Below are 23,747 nucleotides of genomic sequence, written 5' to 3'. Positions count from 1 at the left end.
GATCCCAAGATATTGAAAAGTACAGAAGTATAAAAGTTCAAATTACTTTTTTTCATGTCTTTAATCTACCATCTGATATACCTTCCATGTAAGCAACTTTATTGTTTAAGGGAATCTTAAAAGAGAATTCATGTCTATTTGACTTTATTTCTGTCAAACTGAGGAAAACTGATGATTGTGAAGAAACTAGCCTTGGTTTTTCTTTTCTGTAGCAGTTGAAGTAAAATTGTTGACAACCATAATTGTCTTCGTTTTCAGAAATGTGTTGTTCACGCCAGAAACTAAGCATCAAGTGATAGACTTCTCATCATTCAATATTTTGTCACTTCAGACTCTCCCAAGATAACACAACAGAGCCCATCAGATTAAAGTCCTTTTTATGTTTTCACTCAGGGAAAAAATTCCCAGTAATATGCACGTCATTAATCACTGAAATAAATCTCTTCAATTGTTTCTCAGCTCACAGGCACTATGCAGAAATGATTCAGGGTTTCTTGAGTGAGTGCTGTAAATATTGAAGGTATACTATGTCCAGCCATGTATTTTGAGAATTGCTTAGTTCTAGGCTATCATGCTTACATAGTCTATAATGGGAATGGCATCCACTGAAATTGTTTAACACAGCAAGCTCACATTTTCTATGTGAGGCTTGTCAAGAAAGACATGATGGTGAGACTCAATTACTGATTAGGATAATAGAAAATTTAAACAGAATGTTGCTACCACCATTATAACAAGATATATGAGCAAAAAACTAAGTTTACAAAAAATCAGAGTTGAAGATAAAACAACTAAATAAATAAATAAATAAATACGAACAAAAACAATTTAAAAAGTGAACTAATTTTCAGAACATAGTATGTCCTTCCTGGTAGAAAAGAAATCCATGGCTGGTGTTATTTCTGGTAGAGTGTCAAAATGAGGAGGAACTCACCATATATGGGATAAGAAGAAACAAGCCAAATTATAATGAACTTTTAGTGTCCATGTATGGGCAGGAATGGTTGGTTCAAATTCCAGTGAGCCCCAGTTACAAAGCAAGTCTGAAACCATCCATCAGCATTCCCATGGGCTGAGAATGGGAGGCTGAACTCTGGAGGCATATAGCAGATAGTTCCCACATTCCAATGACAGACAAGATTCTGAACAAGTGGAATATCCTATTTTCTAAGGTGAGCAGCCGGAGGACAAGCTATCATTCCTAGGCACAGGACTATTCCCTAAACTGAAAGTAGACAGCTTCTTTAAGAGCAAGGCATCTGCCCACTGAATGCTGAAGGAGTGTAAGAGAGATAACAAAAATATCACCCTAATAATTATAGGTGGGAATCATCTATTGAAAAGACAATGGCTAGGCAAAAGATGGGGACAGAACAAGAGTGCTGAAATTCTTCAAGTCTCTGCATGTCAGCAGTGAGTACCTTGCAGCAGTTCTCTGAAGGCTTAAATGTGTGGCAGGAAAGCTGAGTGTTATGCCGTAAGTTGTGCCCCCCTTTCCTACCAAACCCATATATTGAAGTCCTAACCCCAAGGATCTCAGAATATAGACTTTTTTGGAAATAGAGTCATTGCAGATATAGTTAGTTAATATGACGAGGTCATACTGGAGTAGAATGAGTCCCTAATCCAATATGATCAACATCCTTGCAAAAAAAAAAAAAAAAAGGAAATTGGACACAGGCACACATATGAACACAAACACACACACACACGCACACAAGAATGCCATGTGAATGTGAAGAAGAGATTGGAGTTATGCGTCTATAAGTGAAGGAATGACAAAGGTTTCCAGCAATTCGCAGCAAGCTGGGAGAGAGAGCATACTCTCCCTCACAGTCCTCAGAAGAAATCACCGCCACTAACACCTTGATCTCAGATTTCTGGCCTTCAGGACTGAGACAATACTTTTTTGTTGTTTAAATTACCCAGTTTGTGGTACTTTGTTATGGCACCCTACGAAACTAATACACTGAGATATAAACATTTGAGGAACATTGAGTCTTCACTCTCTGTGTTGCATTGTCCTATGAAGTATGAAATAAATCTCTTACAGTGCAGTAATTCAAGATTAAAGAGAAAATCTCAACAACTCAAAATGTGGATAGCTTGACTCTAAAGGAAAGGGGGAGTGTGAGAGGGGGAGAGGAAGGGGAGGGAAGGAGGTCTCGAGGTGAAAAGAAAGAAGAGATCTTCTGTTATTCAGAAAGCTGGTGTTTGTGCTATAAAACAATAGAACATCTCTGGTATCTTGCTCTCTCTCAGATCCCAAGATATGTTGGAGACGTACTTCTGTCCCTCAAAATATTTAAAGCTGTCGGTGACTGACTGTGATGGGCACTGAGGTGGGCACTTGACGGGATGAGCACTGGGTGCTATTCTATATGTTGGCAAATTGAACACCAATAAAAAATAGATTTATAAAAATGAAAAAAATAAAGCTGTCAGTGAATTTAGCTGAAACTAAACACAACTTTTTTTTTAGATTTATTTATTTATTCATGAGGCAGAGAGAGAGATAGAGAGAGAGAGAGAGAGAGAGAGAGAGAGAGAGAGAGAGGCAGAGACACAGGCAGAGGGAGAAGTAGGCTCCATGCAGGGACCCCAAGGTAGGACTCAATTCTGGGTCTCCAGGATCACGCTCTGGGCTGAAGGCAGCGCTAAACCGCTGAGCACCAGGCTACCCTAAATACAACTTTCTTAATTCAGATTAGATTAACTCAGATCCCCATGACAGTGGACTGGCAGTATAAGCAAAATTTTCTGATGATAGCTATTTTGAAATTTCAATTTAAAAAATTTGTATAGATTAGTTCTTACTGTCCTTTCAACACAATGCCCAAAGTATGATCCTAAAAATATATGAGACAGTTGTAGATGCCTGATTATGAATTCAAGAAAGGAAAAAAAAATAAATGGAGATGCAAAGGTGACCCAGCTGTCAAAATTATTCAATAGGGCTTTTAGGTAACTATTAAAGTAGTTTACTGGGCTGCCCCAGTGGCTCCGCGGTTTAGCGCCACCTTTATCCCTAGGCCTGATCCTGGAGTCTCGGGATTGAGTCCCACGTCGGGCTCCCTGCATAGAGCCTGCTTCTCCCTCTGCGTGTGTCTCTGCCTCTCTCTCTGTCTCTCACGAATAAATAAATAAAATATTTTTTTTTAAAAAGTAGTTTACTAAGATGTATACCAAAACACTAGAGAACATACATGGAGAGACAGTAAATCATAGCAGAGAGATTGAAGCTATTAAAAAAATAATCTAATGTAAATGTTATAAATGAACCACTCACTTGAAGGATTCCATAGCAGAATTGACAAGAAAAGAGCATCAGCAAATTTTGATGCAACTCAACAGAAATTACCTAAACTGAAGCGCATACACAAACAACTGAGAATGGAAGAAATGGAATAGAATGCTCAAGATCTGGGGAAATTATCAATTAATCTAATATTGGTTTAGCAGACTACCAGAGGAGAAGAAAGAGAATGGGGCCGAAGAAATATTTGAAGATATAATTAACAAGATTTTTCCAAAGTTAAAATAAACCATTAACCAAGAAATCCAAGAAGTACAGCAAACTCCAGCAGAATAAATACAGATGTGAAACAACAGCATTAAAATGCATTAAAAAGTCAACACAAAATTCTAAACCAAAGAAAAATTCTCCAAAATTGAAAGCAAAGTAAGACAATTTTAGGCAGTTATACTTGAGAAGCTGAGAACATTCATATGCAGCAATACTACATGGTAATAAGTATTTAAAGAATTTGAGCAAGTGAAGGCAAATGGCACCAGGTGAAAATTAAATCTTCATAAATGAATAAATAACATGACAAACCATAAATACATAAAATTACATGAACTATATATGTTAATGTGATACAAATGCATGATAATATATTCACACACAATATTACACTAATAACAAAATACATATATGCAGGTGTATATAGATACTTACATGTGGGTATAATATCTATGTGTATATTATGCTAATAAACACATATGCTTGTATGTATGATTACTGTTTAAAGCAAATAATGGCAATGTGTTGCAGCTTTGTAGCATAAATTAAATGTATAGCAATAATAGGACAAAATTCATTGAAGTTATATATATTTACTATTATAAGGTTCTTATTATTTAAGTGTCAATTGTGATAAAAAGACTGTTTTAGTGTAATCTGTAGAACAATTACTAAAAATTACAAATAACAAAAGGTAAAAAGTCATTTATAAAGTGGAATCAGAAATCTAAAAATATATCAATAGGTGCCTCAAATATATTTAATAAATTTAACATCTATTTAAGATGTTACCTCAGGAAATTTGGAATAGAATGGCATTGTCAATTTTATAAATGACATTTATTTAAAAAATTCAAGTAACATCTTATTAAATAGTAAAATATTGAACAATTTCTCTTAAGATTGCAAACAAATTAAGGAAGATCACTATAATACTTTCTATTCAATATTGTACTGAAGTACTAACTAGTGCATTAAAACAAATAAATGAAATAATAAGCATAATATTTGAGAAGAAAGGAGTGAAACTGTCATTATTAGATTATATGACAGGTCCTGTCTTATCATTGCCTCACAAAAGGCAAGATCAACACCTTGCCATGAAGTTTGTTTGAATGTTAAGATTGATGATCCCACATGTATAGTAAGATTAACATATATATTAAAATATTTATTAATAACATAACGAGTCTTCCTGGAAAGAACAAAGATTCCCAAACAAGCCCAAAAATATCTTGAGAAAGCTGAAAGAAGAGACAGGTTTTGTTTTTATTATGGTTAATTAGTGGGGTCAGGGAGAGGATTTCCATGCTCTGGCAGGAGTTTGCATGGCTTCAACTCCCAGTAGTACTGAGTGAGGAACTCTGACATTTTCTATTCAACTTGCTATGGGCAAAGAGAGAAAAAGCTAGTGGTGGGAAATTTTACTGCAAACAGAAAATTCAGATAGACTATTCTAGATTCATTAAAAACCATTGGACTCTTCAATGAATCAACTAGAACCAATATATGAATTCAGCAAGTGTGCTCAATACAAGATCTGTATACAAGAATCAATAATGTTTAATTATTCTTGCATTGAAAAAAATGGAAAAAGGAATATAAATGTAATGTTATTAAAAGAATATTAAATTTTAAAAAATGACTTCAGAGAAGATACATATGAAAGCACATTGAAAAGTACAAAGTCAGGGCATCTGGGTGGCTCGGTGGTTGAGCATCTGCCTTGGGCTCAGGGCGTGATCCCAGGGTCCTGGGATGGAGTCCCGCATGGGGCTCCCTGCAGGGAGTCTGCTTCTCCCTCTGCCTTTCTTGTGTGTCTCTCATGAATAAATATTTTTCTTAAAAAAGAAAAGTATAGAGTCTTGCTTAAAAAAATATGACATTAAAAACTGTGAGACAGGGACACCTGGGTGGCTCAGCGTTTGTGTCTGCCTTCTGTTCAGGGTGTGATTCCACATCAAGGATCAAGTTCTGCATCGGGCTCCCTGCGAGGGGCCTGCTTCTCCCTCTGCCTATGTCTCTGCCTCTCTCTCTCTGTGTCTCTCATGAATAAATAAGTAAATCTTCTAAAAAACTGTGAGACATATTGCATTCATGAGTAAGAAAATTTAATATTGTAAAATTGTTTATCCCCCCCTCAAAAGAAGTAGTCTATATATTGATGCAATAACAATCAAAACCTTTAAAGGACTTTTGGGAGAAAAATTGGAAATCTAGTCCCAAAAACTTTTAGGTTAATGTGTAGAATTCAAAATAGCCAAAAAACAACCTTGAAAAAGAAGAGTTGGAAAATATATTCTATCCGATTTCAAGATCATAAGTCTCAGTAATTAACATAGTGATTTATTGACATAAAATATGAGCAATCAGATCCATGGAACAAAATAGGGAGTCCAGGGGATCCCTGGGTGGCTCAGCGGTTGAGCACCTGCCTTTGGCCCAGGGCCTGACCATCGAGTCCCACATCGGGCTCCCTGCATGGAGCCTGCTTCTCCCTCTGCCTGTGTCTCTTCTTCTCTCTCTCTGTATCTCACATGAATAAATAAAATCTTAAAAAAAAAAAACAAAAACAAAATAGGGAGTCCAGAAATTCACCAATGATCTATTGATATTTTTAAAAAGGAGACAGTTCAATAGAGAAAATTAAGTTTGCTTTTAACAAATGATGCTCAAAACTGGATACCCTTGGGGGAAAAAGTTTTACTCATGACTCATCCCATGTGTAAGAATTAATTGGATACGTATTATAGTCCTTGAAAGTCAGAAGCATGGAGATTGTAAGGGGAAATATGTATTGACTTCAAAATCTTGGGAAAATTTTCTTGTTCAGGACACAGAAAGAATTAACCAAATAAAAATTGCTAAACTAAACTTAATAAAGATTGTCAATCTCTTTATCAAAAGACTTCATTAAGGAGATTATGTGTGCTATTATTTGGGTCAAAATATTAACAACAAATATGTATATATTAGATAATATATTTAGTCTATAAAGGGCTAAGAGTCAATGGTAAAAAATGTGCAAAAATATCAGAATTAATAACGGACAAAAGATAATGTGAATTGAATAAAATTCATGAAAATTATTCAAAAATAATTAGTCTGTAAGAAATTCAAATTAAAATGGTAATTGGGTACAAACCAAATAGTCATTAATAGGACAAGAACTAAAGACTTGTAGCACATTAATATAATGGACTACTGTTGATAAAAAAGGGCTGAACTAATTATATATGCAACATCATGGATGAATCACAAAATAGCATGCTTTGTGAAACAAACCAGATAAAGAATACAAAATGTATTTATTCATTTCTGAAACCCAAAAGAGGCAGAAGTAGTCTTTAGTGACAGAATTATCCTGAAAAAATTGACAAAAAGATCCCACAAAAGCATCTTCTATGGTGAGTATATATACTCATATACATTTGTAGTTCTTGTAGAGTAGACAAATAGAATACAGCTGTCAAAACTTATTGAACTAAATTTTTAATATCAAGTCACTTTACTCTGTGGAAATTATACCTAAAAAATATAGCACAAAAAAACATACACAGTCAAACCTCATGTTTACTGTAATTATATTCTATAAAGTTGCCATGTTAGCAAATAATGAACTATTGATCTAGGAAAAATAAAAGACCAGGTTCCTACAAACTCTGGACATAAACTTTTTGTCAGCTGATCAATATACAACCTTATGGGTTTTTTAAAAATATTTTATTTATTAGAGAGAGAGAGAGAGAGAGAGAGAGAGAGCACAGCTGGTAGGAGGAGGGGCAGAGGGATAGGAAGAAGCAGACTCCCCTTGGAACAGGGACCCCCACACAACGCTTGATGTCAAGACTCCGAGATCATGACCTCATGCAGAGGCAGATACTTAACTGACTGAGGCACCCAGGCACTCCATAAATCATTTTTTAAATATATAAACCACATCTTGAGGTGAAATCTGAACTCAGGTTATTAAATAAGGCCTTTCATTATTTTTTATTATTTTTAAAAAAGATTTTGTTTATTTATTTGAGAGACTGAGGGACAAAGAGAGCACAAGCAGAGGGATGGGGAGAGAGAGAAGGAGAGGAAGAAGCAGACTCCTCACTGAGTGTGGAGCCCTATGCCAGGCTGGATCCAGGACCTTGAGATCATGACCTGAGCCAAAGTCAGATGCTTAACCACAACCACCCAGGTGCCCCTGAATAAGGCCTTTTAGAACAATTAACCACTCACCACACTCTTTCCTCCTTCCTATTAAATTACATTCTAGCATGAGATTTATTTACTGTTGCTATTGTTTGCTTGCTTCTTGGGGCCAATGGGTAGGGTCAGTTTAGTTTGGTTGGCCTTGTTCTCCACAAAACACAAAAGATCTGATTATTTAATCTTCACTCAGAACTACCTGGATTAATTCTAATAATTCTTGCTTTCCTAAGGGGTATTGTCCTATGTCATTCAAACTTATCTTTCCAAGATAAGTGAAAGATTGAAAACAATTTTAAGATTCCCTACTCCCATTCCTATTTTACTAAGGGAAAACTTACTCAGTAATACTGTCACTTAAAATGAAGGAATTTGATCTTGTAAAAAGAAGACTAAAAAAGATAAAAAATTAATCTCTATGAGGCATCCTTTTGTAAGACAATTACAATCACAAAACTATGCAAACTATATGAAAAATGAATGTTTATATTGATTGTTGCCATTATTTTAAGTTATTCTCTTTAGGTAGATACATAATATATCATCACTTAATCCTTAATCAAACACAATAAATTGAGTGTGTTAGCAGAAACTCAATCATATAATGAAATAAACTAGACTGATGCGGGGAAGTATTTTACTCTTTATATTCCTTTATTCATTCCTTTGTCTACATTAAGGCTACAATGAGATAACAGAAAGAATATACTTGGTTAGGAAATTGTATGTATTTCTCATAGTATAAAAATGGACATATATAGACATAATTAATACTCATTACTTAGTAGTCCTGATATATGTCAGCAAAATTTAAATGTTGTGCTTTCTAAAATTCTAAAATAGAAGAGAGGGAATTACATTAAGAAAATCCAAGTGCCTGGGGAAACATTATTTTCTTTCCTCTTAGATAAGCTTTAATTTTGGTTTTCTTATTGGCCAGTAACCAAAAAGACTAGTGTAGCAAACTCCACTGAGGCCAGTGGGTGAAACTGATTAGGTGAAGAGTGTTGCAAATTGCACACTGTAAACCCTCTTAAGGAATTTCATGGTGATAAATGCTAAAGCTTAAGCACCTTTAGGATTTTCCTTGGAGCTCAACAATTTACTCCAAATTCTGAGAACTTAGATGAATGAAGCAAATATTTTTAATCTGTGGTAAATACATTCTCTGAGAAATGTTCCCTGTTAATGGCTCTTTTTGCATATCAGTTTATCTGGGCATTTCAACTTTCCTTTCATTTTAATATTTTCATCAGTCATAATATATGTGCTATTTCTTTTGAATTGCCCCCCATTATCTTCCATAAAGAGTTTTATGTTACCGAGTCTTCTGTGTCTTCTCACACTCATTAAAAGGAGCAACAGCAATAACTATATAATGATAGATTAAAGCCAAGGAAATTCCCATTTTTCTGCTTATTGCACACAATCAGAATATTTATTATGTGATTATTGTATTCATGCTGAGATTATCATTGACTTTAAAATATATATGATATTTTAACAAAGTATCATACAATTTTGATTAGCTGTATGCCATATGAACAGCAACATTTAAAAACAATGTTATAGAAAGTAACTTTTCCATGATTACCTATGAAGCAAGCAAATACTAAGAATTTGAACATGGATATATTGCTAAATGACATCTTTAAATCGATGCCTTAAGGTAGTATAGCTACATTCAAAATCTATAGAACTTGGTACAAGGTATTATATGGATTCAGAATGTTCATGAATTTGGTACTTGACTGAACAGAAAATAATGGAATAGAAACAGCAGCAGGAACAATATGTCTTCACACATTTCTTCCCTGGGAAACAACATTCAATATCAACTCATGAAACATAAATAATAAATTACCAAGTAATGTACATTTTTATGATGCTTGAATTTGCCAATGGTAATTTGCTATCTAAAAACAAATATAGCAGTATAAAAGCTACTATTTTATGGCAATCTTCTCTCAATAAATAAAGAAAAAATACATAGGCGCCTAAAAGTTTTTCAGAAATCTTGGTTTAAATTGAGTAGTTTGATATTTGTAGATTTGAGTGTTCTTGACAGTGCCTAACAAACTGCCAAAGATATCCATGGCCTAATTTGAAGAAGTTGTGAAAATAATAGTTTACAGAGTAAAGGACCTTTATGGATGTAATTAGGTTTAAGCACCTTATAATAGGGAGAGTGGCCTACAGATGGGCTCTATCTAATTGTGTGAGTCCCTAGAAACAGCTGCAAAAATAAGAAATCAGTAAACCATAGCCGAAGAGGAGTATGGCAAGACCCAGCAGACAAAGAAGTCGAGGACATTCCACATATGAGATGGGTTCCAAGTGTCATGGCTGTCTCTGTAAAGGAGAGGGCCACATGCAGGGAGTGGGACTTCATCTTCTAGGAGATTAAGTCAGCCCATGACTGACAGATAGAAAGGAAATGGGGATTTCAGTTCTTTCAACTTCAAGTAGAAAATTTCTGAGTTCTGCCAACAATCTAAATGAGCCTGAAAGCAAATTCTTCTCCAGACATTGAAGAAAGAAAGGTGGCCTAGCCAAAACTATGATTTTAGTTTTGTGAGAATCAGAGAAGAGGAACCAGCTGCATCCCACTGTGATAAGATTTCTGACCCACAGGAACTATAGATATAGAATCGCTAAGGTTTTAAATCTCTAAGTTTGTAATAACTTGTTACAGAGCAACCAAACACTACTGTAGGCATAGAGATATTTTAACTATTTATGTAAGGTGATATAATGGACGACACCATAAATATTAAATATAAAATAGACATTATAGTGTATCATATCACATAATTTGCTATTTTTAAATATTTTATTAATTTATTCATGAAAGACACAGAGAGAAAGGCAGAGACGCAGACAGAGGGAGAAGCAGGCTCCATGAAGGGAGCCCGATGTGGGACTTGATCGTGGGACTCCAGGATCATGCCCTGAGCCAATGTCAGAAGCTCAACCACTGAGCCATCCAAGCATCTCAATTTGCTATATCTGTAAGTGGATATAGCAAATGAAACATAATGTGTTCTTAATGTTCACTGGATGAGTTTGAAAATAACACAAAAGTAAAACAGCAAGACTATGCAATACAAGAATTATTTCAATGTAGGACTATAGATATATTCCCTTGGTTGTGCATTATTTGATGAATATATACATTGTTTGTTTTAATCACTATTTAAATGATATAGTCACAAAAACTCAAGGCTGATACAGAAGAATACTAAACAAATTAACTGAAACTGTCAGGTAGGAGGGTATAAAGCTCAATCTTTTAGTCAACAATCCTATATTTTCTGGTTTACCACTGCTTGGTCTCCTCTTACATTATGCTATATGATATTAAAACATATTTTAAAACAATCCATATTTATTATAGAAATTCAATAATTAAAAAAGAAAATAGATAACTTGAAGTAATGAAGAAAACATATCATCCAAAAATCTAGGTAGATTTTTTTTGTGAAAAAAGGCGTATTTTCCAGAACTTTACATATTAAATTGATTGAATCATATGCATTGGAGCAAAATTAAGCACTTTATTATCCTTATCCTAGTCTCAAATGGTCTCAATTGTCTTTTTCTTTTTGTGTAATTTCAAATAGACTTGGTTTATTCTTCCTTATACGTTAGGATGACAGGAAGAATCTGGGGGATCCTCAGGCACTTGTGCAGTCTGAGGAATGTCTGCCAAAGGACATGTTTCATTCTTCCATGGATCTCTGCAACAGTTTTCTCTGTCTATTCACTGATTTGCATATTTTCTTTTCTTTTTCTAGTTTTGTGATGAAGTGAGAATTCTTTTTGTTTTCTCTTTTTCCAAGTGGTTAGAAAGCCTAGAATATACTCCTTCTGGAGTCCCTATTCTTCTCTATAGTCAAAAATCATGCAAGCGGATGATGAACTGTGTGTGTGTGTGTGTTTATGTGTTTGTATATCCTACAGTATATTGAGAACAAAACTTTGAAAGTCTCTATGTGTTTCCAATTTGTGAAATACTCATTTTTAGGGGTGCCTGGGTGGCTCAGTAGTTGAGTGTCTGCTTTCGGCTCAGGTCCTGAGATTGAGTTCTGCATCAGGCTCCCCATAGGGAGCCTGCTTCTCCCTCTGCCTGTGTCTCCTCCACCTGCTCATGCTCTCTCTCTCTCTTGCTCTCTCTCTCTCTCAAATAAATGAATAAAATCTTTTTAAAAATTCCTTTTTATGTTTGATTCTCACTTAAATTGTTCTTCCTTTGAAACTTACTTTGTGTTTGTTCCTAAATACCTCAACATTGATGTAGATAGTACTCATAAAAAGAATTCATCATTCTTTTTTTTTTTTTTTTTTTTTTATTTAATAAATTAATTTTTATTGGTGTTCAATTTACCAACATACAGAATAACACCCAGTGCTCATCCCGTCAAGTGTCCCCCTCAGTGCCCGTCACCCATTCACCCCCACCCCCCGCCCTCCTCCCCCTCCACCACCCCTAGTTCATTTCCCAGAGTTAGAAGTCTTTATGTTCTGTCTCCCTTTCTGATATTTCTCACACATTTCTTCTCCCTTCCCTTATATTCCCTTTCACTATTATTCATATTCCCCAAATGAATGAGAGCATACACTGTTTGTCCTTCTCCGGTTACTGTGGCCAAGTTCAAAAAGGGTGTTGCCTGAGTTCTCCTCTGGGATTTTGATGGAATCTTGTCTCACATTTAGATCTTTCATCTATTTTGAGTTTATCTTTGTGTATGGTGCAAGAGAGTGGTCCAGTTTCATTCTTCTGCATGTGGATGTCCAATTTTCCCAGCACCATTTATTGAAGAGACTGTCTTTCTTCCAGTGGATCGTCTTTCCTCCTTTATCGTATATTAGTTGACCATAAAGTTCAGGGTCCACTTCTGGGTTCTCTGTTCTGTTCCATTGATCTATATGTCTGTTTTTGTGCCAGTACCACACTGTCTTGATGAACACAGCTTTGTAGTACAACCTGAAATCTGGCATTGTGATGCCCCCAGATATGGTTTTCTTTTTTAAAATTCCCCTGGCTGTTTGGGGTCTTTTCTGATTCCACACAAATCTTAAAATAATTTGTTCTAAGTCTCTGAAGAAAGTCCATGGTATTTTGATAGGGATTGCATTATACGTGTAAATTGCCCTGGGTAACATTGACATTTTCACAATATTAATTCTGCCAATCCATGAGCATGGAATATTTTTCCATCTCTTTGTGTCTTCCTCAATTTCTTTCAGAAGTGTTCTATAGTTTTTAGGGTATATTTTGAGAACCATTTGAATGGTAAATGGTTCTCCAACCTTTTATTTTCAGGTTGTAGGTGTCCTTCTGTCTAAAATGAGTCTCTTGTAGACAGCAAATAGATGGGTCCTGCTTTTTTATCCAGTCTGAAACCCTGCGCCTTTTGATGGGGTCATTAAGCCCATTCACGTTCAGAGTTACTATTGACAGATATGAGTTTAGTGTCATCATGATATCTATTTAGTCCTTGTTTTTGTGGATTGTTCCACTGAACTTCTTCTTAAAGGGGAGTTTTAAGAGTCCCCCTTAAAATTTCTTGCAGAGCTGGTTTGGAGGTCACATATTCTTTCAGTTCCTGCCTATCTTGGAAGCTCTTTATCTCTCCTTCCATTTTGAATGAGAGCCTTGCTGGATAAAGTATTCTTGGTTGCATGTTCTTCTCATTTAGGACCCTGAATATATCCTGCCAGCCCTTTCTGGCCTGCCAGGTCTCTGTGGAGAGGTCTGCTGTTACCCTAATATTCCTCCCCATGAAAGTCAGGGACTTCTTGTCTCTTGCTGCTTTAAGGATCTTCTCTTTATCTTTGGAATTTGCAAGCTTCACTATTAAATGTCGAGGTGTTGAACGGTTTTTATTGATTTTAGGGGGGGACTCTATTTCCTGGATCTGAATGCCTGTTTCCCTTCCCAGATTGGGAAAGTTTTCAGCTAGGATTTGTTCAAATACATATTCTGGCCCTCTGTCCCTTTCGGCGCCCTCGGGAACCCCAATTAAACGTAGGTTTTTCTTCCTTAGACTGTCATTTATTTGCCTTAATCTGTCTTCATGGTCCCTTAATTGATTGTCTCTTTTTTCCTCAGTTTCCCTCTTTGCCATTAACTTGTCTTCTATGTCACTCACTCGTTCTTCCACCTCGTTAACCCTCGTCGTTAGGACTTCTAGTTTGGATTGCATCTCATTCAATTGATTTTTAATTTCTGCCTGATTGGATCTAAATTCTGCAGTCATGAAGTCTCGTGAGTCCTTAATGCTTTTTTCTAGAGCCACCAGTAGCTGTAGAATAGTGCTTCTGAATTGGCTTTCTGACATTGAATTGTAATCCAGATTTTGTAACTCTGTGGGAAAGAGGGCTGTTTCTGGTTCTTTCTTTTGAGGTGAGGTTTTCCTTCTAGTCATTTTGCTCAGTGCAGAGTGGCCAAAAACAAGTTGTATTGGAACACGGGGGAGTATCACTGGTCCGTCCAGCTGGTCTTCTGGGGGAGGGGCCTGCTGTGCTGATTTTCAGGTGTTAGCACTTGGGGGAGCTGCTCTGCCCCTGCCTGCTGCAGGGCTCAGCGGGGGTTGTTTACCCCGTGGGGCCCCAAGAGGAACAGCCGCAGTTGCTATGGCAAGTCTGGAAGCCTGGATTCAGCCTCCGCAGGAACTACGGGGCTCGGGCTCTCGGTTCTCTGTCCGCAGGGCCTGGAGGCTCCGGGGCGGGGCCGCTGATCTGCTCAGCTCGGGGCAGGAGCGTCCTTGCTGTCCTGGGCCCTCCCGGCCTCTGCCTGTCCCGGGGGAGGCCGGATCCTGGGCTGTGTCCCGGCGCCCTGTGCTCCGGGGCCTGCGCTGTTGGATTCGCGCTCCCAGCCCCGCAGCTCCCTCCCTGGAGCCGCTCCCGAGCCCCTCCGAACTGCTCCGGTCGGTCCCGCCGTGCGCGCTGCAGCCCTTAGGGAGCTCGGAGCACTCTCCTGCGCTCGCAGGTGTCAGTGTCCCAGGGAGTCCGAGGGCATCCCCGCCCTCCTGTGTCCTGTTCCAACTCCCTGCGAGCACCTTTCCGCCCAGGAAGGTTGGTGCAGCTCCTGCTTCTCCGGGACGGGGCTCTCCTGTCCTGGGGACACTCGCCCCGGCCTCAGCCCGGCTCCTCGCGGGGCCCCTCCCCCTCGGAGGCCTTTTGTTCCTTTATTTCTTTTTCCCCTTCTTCCTACCTTGATAGAAGCGCGGACTCTTCTCACTGTAGCATTCCAGCTGGTCTCTCTTTACATCTCAGGCCGAATTCGTAAATTTTCAGGATGGTTTGAAGGTTATCTAGGTAATTTGGTGGGGACAGGTGATTTGGGGACCCTGCTCTTCCGCCATCTTGCCCCTCCCCCCCGAATTCATCATTCTTTTTATGAGTACTACCCATGGCCAGTAATTTATTTTAAAAATCCCTATAAGAGAATCTTATCTGTTTGTGTCTATTCTCCTAGCACTGTTGAATCACTCAAGAATGGTATTTCCTTTTTCAGAAGCCAAAGGAAAAAAAAGTTCAAATTATATGGTGCAGATGTACAAATCTCCTTTCATGAAACAAACAATACAGGGAGTCTCTTTGACAAAAGGCTTGACCAAATGACATAAACAACCATTAATGCAAGTTCTTTAGTTCAGTTACTTTTCTCAAATATAACATTCACCCAAAAGTTCTTATACTAAGACTACAAACATCTCTAAGTTACCCTCTCCAACTGAGAAGCATTTTCTTAATGATGTGATTAACCTATTACAAGTATTTTTAGCATATCTGTGTCTACATAATCTGAAAAGAAGAATATTTTCCCAAATAACTACAGTAGAATTATTAAAATAAAGAAATTTAGAGTTGGATAAAATATAATTACTTAACATACAGCTTATATTCAAATTCCTCCAAGTGCCTAATCATATATTTTACAATATTTTATTGGTTTCTGGTCTAATCCAAAGGAATGTATTTATCTGTCATGTCTCTAGCTTCCTTTAATGTAACAGCCTTTAATTTATAATACTGAAATTTTTTTAATAAATTAATTTTTATTGGTGTTCAATTTACCAACATACAGGATAACACCCAGTGCTCATCCCGTCAAGTGTCCCCCTCAGTGCCCGTCACCCATTCACTCCCACCCCCCGCCCTCCTCCCCCTCCACCACCCCTAGTTCGTTTCCCAGAGTTAGGAGTCTTTATGTTCTGTGTCCCTTTCTGATATTTCCCACACATTTCTTCTCCCTTCCCTTATATTCCCTTTCACTATTATTCATATTCCCCAAATGAATGAGAACATACACTGTTTGTCTTTCTCCGATTGACTTACTTCACTCAGCAAAATACCCTCCAGTTCCATCCACGTTGAAGCAAATGGTGGGTATTTGTAGTTTCTAATGGCTGAGTAATACTCCATTGGATACTGAAATTTAAAAAAAATAAAAGTACACAAAATGCATTTCTTTCTTCATAATATACTCACAATGTATATATTCATTATTCATTATATATATATATTTGTAATAATTTTATTCTTAGACTTCTAATTGATACTAAAAACTAAAATACTAAACAGAGTTTGTAGATTGTTTTGTTTTGCTTTTATTTTTTAACTGAAGGCTATTTTTTTTCCTTTTGTTTGTATTTGTTAGATATATTTTAGGGGGAATGACCATTTCATATGCACATACAAATTCACTGGCATAACATAAGTTATGCTTAAAATATTCTCTTATTTTTAATAATTGCTATTTTTTAGTCATGCACCTTTTTCTATTCCTATCATTATTTGTTTGCTCTTTTTCCTTTCCTTGATATATTTTGCAAACTACTTGCTTAAGTTATTGCTTTTTCATAGAACAATCTTTTGGCCTTGCTGATCTCTATCATATCTTTTAATTTGCGTTAAAATCTTTTAATTTGATTATATTAAAATCTACTTTTGCTTATATTTCTATTGTCTTTGGATTGTTTTGTGGATTGTTTCCTGTCTTCTCCATTTGTATTATTAGCCCATAAATATTTACTTTTACTCTTTAATAATATGAGCACTCCAGGATATATATTTCTCTGGTATACTATTTTACCTATAGCCCAAAATTTTTAAAATTATTTTTGTTTCTTTGGGCACAGTTGATACACAATGTTACATTAGTTTCAGGTATACAACATAGTAATTTAATAACTTTAAATATTATACTCTACTTATCATAAGAATAGCTACCAGTTAATGAAGCCTGAATCTCCCCCTTCCCTTCACCCATTTTGCTCATCTCTCTAACCACACTCCCCTCTGACAACCATCAGTTGTTCCCTGTGTTTATGGGTCAGTTTTTTTCTTTTCTTTTTGTTTATTCCTTTTTTTAAGATTCCATATATGAGGGAGATAATATGATACTTGTCTTTCTCAGGCTGATTTATTTCACTTAGTATAATAGCCTATGTGTCCATTCATATTGGCAAAAGTAGTTAGATCTCACTCTTTTTATGTCTGCATACATATACATATACATATACATATACATATACATATACATATACATGTGTATATATATATCACATCTTCCTATCCATTCATTGATTGATGAGCTCTTAGTTTGTTTCCACTTTTTTGCTATTTTAAATAATGCTGAAACAGTATGAATACATGCTTTCAAATTAGTGTTATCATATATATGAAGTATATAATATACATAATTTACATATAGATTTATGTATATAATATAATGATATTTCTTTTTTTTAATTTTTTAGGAACCTCTATACTATTTTCCACAGTGTCTGTACCTCTTTACATTCCCATCAACAGTGTTTGAGAGTTCTTTTTTCTTTATATCCTCACTAATGCTTGTTATTGTCTTTTATATTTTAGCCATTCTGACAGGTGTGAGGTGGTATCTCATCATTATTTTGATTTACGTTTCCCTAATGATAAGTGATAATGAGCATCTTTTCATGTGCTGTTGCTCATCTGTATGTCTTCTTTGGAAAAATGTCTATTCAGGTTCTCTGCCCATTTTTTGATTGTATATCTTAAAATTATTAATATGATATTTTAGCTTATTTTAAAGTTCAAGTTATCAAGTTATCTTCTAATATCCATTATGATTTCTACTTTGGCCCATACGTTCTTAGTTTCCAGCTTTCTGGCTGTGTTCATTATATATTTTTTCCATCAATTTTTGTCTTTTATGTGGTGGCCCGAGTATCCTTCATGTTATCAACTATCTGAAAGGTGTAAATGCTTTTTTTACAGACTATTATACGATAAACTTTTGTAAATGTCCATGTGTACTTGAGAAAAGTAAATATGCATTTCCAACCTAATTGCTGAAAGAGTAAACGATATATGCAAATTTGGTCACAATTATTAATTGTATTGTATATATTTTACACATATTTAACAATATTTTGTCTTTGAAGTCTATTATTTTAAAGAGATATGGGTGTTAAATTATCCAGTTATGTTTATTGCTTTGTCATTAGCACCTGTAATTCTGTCACTTTTTGTTTCACATAATTTGAAGTTATATTATGAGGATTATATGGGTTTGAATTTAATTAGATATTTGATTTTCTTTAAACTTAATCATTATTTTGCCATAAAGTTAACTTAATTTGAGTTTAATAACTTCTTTAATTTTATTGATCTAGTATGTGTTTATATATATATTTATATATACTATTTTATATATTTTATATATATTTTACATATATTATTATACATATTTTACAGTTTTAAATGAATAGAAATTAAGTATATCAATTTATTTTTTTGTATATTTCACAAGTATAATTTTGGAAGGGCTATTTGACAAATTTTGGCATTAACTGCCAACTCTATAGACATGTTCAACAAAAAAGGCATTTACTCTTGGCCCTTTTAATACAGGCAAAGTGGCTATTGCATCACAAATGAGAGATGCAGTAACAGATCTGAGGGTGTATTAAAAGAAATTAAGTGTTTTTTCCAAATGTTATTTGGTTGATAATACAAACATAACATGAATGGTTTCATGACCACCAACAATTTGCAGAATAAAGCCCATAAGTCTACTACTTCAAAGGCCAAAACTAGTGAAACAGTATTAAAATTGGTTTTTAAATCCTTAAATTAACAATCACAGAATGAGATTTCTTTTATCTCAAGTTTGTAAGGTGTGGTTGGGGGATCAGGGGGAAAAGGATATTGGGGGGCAGTTAGAAGACTGGCAGTGCATGCTGAGTTGCAGAGTTAGGACAGTGGCTCAAATTAGTCATCCAAATTAGGATAGTGTTTTGGAAAATTAAACATGTGTTTGATTTTTTTTTGAATGTGTTCAAAATTTTATTAACATTTAGTTTAAAAAGCTTTACACCCGTGCCATTCCGATTCATAGAAGGTTCTCAAAAAAGTTACCAATTGGGGTTTGGTCCTTTGTTTAGATGTCGTGGTGCCTTGGTATTTTTTTTGTTAAGCGGTTTAAGAATTCATTATCTTGGTCCAGAGCTGGTAATATTGCACACTTTCTTCTCCCTCACAAAAATGGCTCTCGATAATGTTCAAAGCAGTCAGGGCAACCTGAGGATTCTCATGAATTTGCAAAGCCTCAATTTTATCAATGCCACCAATTTCTTCTATCAGAAGACACAGATTTTCCTTCTCTGAAAGCTTCTCTACTGCCTGGAGGATAAAAGAGAGAACGTCAAGGATGGTGATAACAATTTTGGTGTCTTGGATGGTAAGCAGATTCACCAGTGGCTCCAGGACTCCAGAATAGACAAGGTGGATCAACTGGTCTATGGTGCCTCCAGTTATGAAGTTAGCCACGGTCCAAACAGCCTCTTTCTGGACTTTAAATTCTCCATTTTTAAGCAGAGCCACCAAGGGAGGCAGCATGCTGCAAGCAATCAGCCGCTGGATGTGTTGGCAGGACTCTGCAGCCACAATGCTCAAGGCCCAAGCTGCCTCCTTCTGGATGGGGAACTTGGGGTGCGTCAGGAGTTGGGGCAGCACGTTCAGCATGCCCGCATCAATGGCCATCTGGGTCTGATAATCCGTTCCTGTGACGATGTTTCCAATTATGTGGAGACAGGGGGTCAAGACATTGAGCTCTGAGCTGCTCATAAGCTGGACCAGCCTGGGCAGGACCCCTGTGTTGACCACTTAGCCAATGCGCTCATTGCAGCTAATGGTGAGGTAGGACAGGGCCCATTATATTATATGTAAAGTAATATTTATATAGTCTCAAACTCTTTTGAGTTTGAGGGCCCATTATATTATATGTAAAATTATATATATATATATATATATATATATATATATATATACTCAAACTCTTTTGTTGGGGTCCTTATGCATAGGTTTGTGTATTAGTCAAGGTTCTCCAGAGAAACAGAGACAATAGGATATCTATCTGTCTTTCATCGATCTATCTAATCAATTATATATTTATTAAAAGGAATTGGCTTACACAATTACAGATGCTGAGAAATTCCAAGACCTACAGTCAGCAATCCAGAGATCTATGATAGATCATGTATTTCCAGTCCTAAAGTTAAAAGCCTGGGTACCCAATAAGATCAATGTTTCAATTTGAGTTCTGTAAGTAGGAAGATACCAATACCCAACTCATGCACTCAGAAAGAGTTTCAAGAGTTTCCTTGAACTTATGGAAGAATAATGATTTTTGTTCTATTCCAACCTTTAACTCAATGGATCAAGGCCATCCATGTTAAGAAAGGAAATGTGGCTTACTTAGTCTACCAATTTAAATGTTCATCTCATCCAAAAACACTCTTACCAATAGGCACAACTAGAATGTTTGACCTACTATCTAGGTAGCCATGGCTCAGCCATGTTGACATATAAAATTAACCATTATACTGTGTGCCTTATAGGTAGTATTTGAATGAAGTATTTTCTCAAATAAATCAAATTAATCTACCTAAGTTTATTTTATATTGATATATTTGGATTATTTCCATCATTCTCTTTCATGTTGTTTCTGCCATGCTCTTGCTACATTTCGTTTTTTAAAAATATTTTATTTATTTATTCATGAAGGACACAGAGAGAGACAGAGAGAGGCAGAAACACAGGCAGAGAAAGAAGCAGGCTCCATGCAGGAGGCCCAACATGGGGCTCGATCCTGCATCTCCAGTATCATGCCCTGGGCTGAAGACGGCGCTAAACTGCTGAGCCACCCGGGCTGCCCTCTTGCTACATTTCTTTTTAAAATATATCTTGTTGATTATACAATTCACTTTTACATTAATACATTTTAAAAATCTAGTATAAGAAAAGTGAGCTAATATGGTGGCATAATAGGAGGACCCTAGGCTCTCTTGTCCCTGGAACAGAACTAGATAAGTATCAAATCATTCTGAATGCCTCAGTTATCAAACTGAGGACTGACAGAACAAACTCCACAAAGAGAAGGAGAGAAAAGGCCATATCAAGGAAAGTAGGAAGTGTGAAGACGTGGTTTGGGGGAGAAATGGTTCACAGGTACAACAGAGGGAAGGAGAGAGAGGAATACATGGGGCAACTCACATGGAGAACCCTTGCCCAAAGTCATTGGTTAGGAATATAGGAGGGGCTGGTTTTCATGAATTCTTGCAACCAGCAGGAATTAAAGACTGGAGTTTTAAAGGTCAGCTGGTTTCGCGGTGATAGAGCCCTGTGGACACTGCCCGTATCTGGAGGGAAGGCTGGCAAACCATGTGGAAACAGCAATCTGAAAAATGCCTGGGATCACAGTGGGGAGATTATTCACTCCTCTTAGAGTGTACTCCTGAGTACAGGCATGGAGACCCCTCCCTCTAGGGACAAAGCTGCTGGCTGGCACGATTTCTTTCCCCTGCCTCTCAGCATAGAGCAACCTGTAATAAATGGCATGGCACCAACACTGAATACCTAACCTGCTGACACCAAGGTCCTCTGTGCTCTGGTGGTACTGACCTTCTTGGTCAAATTTGACTCATCCCAGCTCAACAGGCCTGTTACCCAGAAGACCAGCAGAAACCTATGTCCACACCATGTCCCCGACCAGAGAGTTCTTCTGCAGGGCTTTGTTCTACTGGACATTGTAGCAGGTCTCATTTAACAAGCAGACCAGAGCACACCTCGTTTAAACCAGCCAAATTCTAGCCAAGGACCAAACACTGCCCATTGCAGATGAGGAGAGTCTCTGCAGACCTCTTACCTAAAGGATAGATCAGCCAAAACACAACAGCAGAGTGTGCAGCACACACCAGAGATAGTCCCTTAAGTGTGAGGCCTTGGACACTCTATGACTTCTTCTTTAAAAGGGCATTACTCTCAGGAGCAGGAAACATAATGGGCTTTTCTAACATATGAAAGAAGATAGAGACTTAGACAAACGACAAGAGGAATTCATCCCAAATGAAAGAACAAGACAACGTCACAGATCTAAGCAAAATACATGTAAGTATCATGTCTGAAGGATAATTTTAAGCAACAGTCATAAGGTTACTAATAGGGCTTGAAAACAGAATGAAAGACCTCAGGGACGCTCTTACTACAGAAAAAAAGAGTTAAAAAACACCAGTCAGAAATGAAAAAATGCAAAACTGAGATTCAAAACAGACTGGGTACAATGAGACAAAGATGAAACAGAGGGAAAAATGATATAGAGAGGAGAAATAACAACCAGCACTACAAACATACAAACAATTATAAGAGAAGATTATGAAAACCTATATGTCAACAAATTGGACCACCTGGAGAAAATGGATAAATTCCTGGAAACATACAAACCTCCAAAACTGAAACAGGAAAAAATAGAAATCTTAAACAGAATAATAACCAGCAAGGAAATTGAATCAGTAATCAAAAATTTCCCAACAAACAAAAGCTCAGGACTTTTGACTTCACAGGCAAATTCCACCAAATATTAAAAAGAAGTAATTCCACTTTCCATATTAAAAAGAAGTAATATGTATTCTTCTCAAACTATTCCAATACATAAAAATGGAAGGGAAACTTCCAAATTCATTCCATGGGGCCAGCATTACCACAATACCAAAACCAGACAGACTCAGCTACTACTACTAGAAAACTAACTACAGAGTGATATCCCTGATGAATATGGATGCAAAAATTCTCAATAAAATATTAGCAAGTTGAATACAACAGTACATTAAAAGAATCATTCACCACGATCAAGTGGGATTTATTTTTGGGCTGCAAGTATTGTTTACCATTCACAGATCAACATGATACATCACATTAATAAAAAAAGGATGAGAGCTGTATGATCCTTCCAATAGATGCAGAAAAACCATTTGACAAAGTACTACATAAATCCATGATCAGAACCCTCAACAAAGTAAGATTAGAGGGAACATACTTCAACATAATAAAGGCTGAATATGAAAACCCCACAGCTATCCTCAATGAGGAAAAACAGGGCTTTTCCACCAAGATCAATATTAAGATAGTGATGTCTCTCTCACTACTGTTATTTGGCAGAGTATTAGAAGTCCTACCTACAACAATCAGACAATAAAATGAAATAAAAGGCATCCAAATCAGCAAAGAAGAAGTCAAATTTTCACATTTATAGATGACATGATACTCTATGTAGAAAACCCAACTCCACCAAAATATTGCTGGAACTGATACATGAATTCGGTAATTTCCCAGGATACAAAATCAACATACAGAAATCTGTTGCATTTCTGTATGCCACCAATGATACAGCAGAAATAGAATTCAAGGAATCAATCCTATTTACAACTGCACCAAAAAAACAATAAGATAGCTAGGAATAAACATAACCAAGAAAGTAAAAGATCTGTACTATGAAAACTATAAAACACTGATGAAAGTAAGTGAAGAGGACTCAAAGAAATGGGCAGGCATTCCATGCTTATGGACTGGAAGAACAAATATTGTTAAAATATCTATGGTACCCAAAGCAATCAACAGATTTAAGATAATCTCTATCAAAATACCACCAGCACTATTCACAGAGCTAGATCAAATAGTTATAAAA

Source organism: Nyctereutes procyonoides, unplaced genomic scaffold, assembly GCF_905146905.1.
Source record: "Nyctereutes procyonoides isolate TBG_1078 unplaced genomic scaffold, NYPRO_anot_genome, whole genome shotgun sequence".
NCBI classification, from domain to species: Eukaryota; Metazoa; Chordata; class Mammalia; order Carnivora; family Canidae; genus Nyctereutes; species Nyctereutes procyonoides.
The sequence above is the reverse complement of the archived record's forward strand: the minus strand, read 5'-3'. Positions refer to the sequence as shown.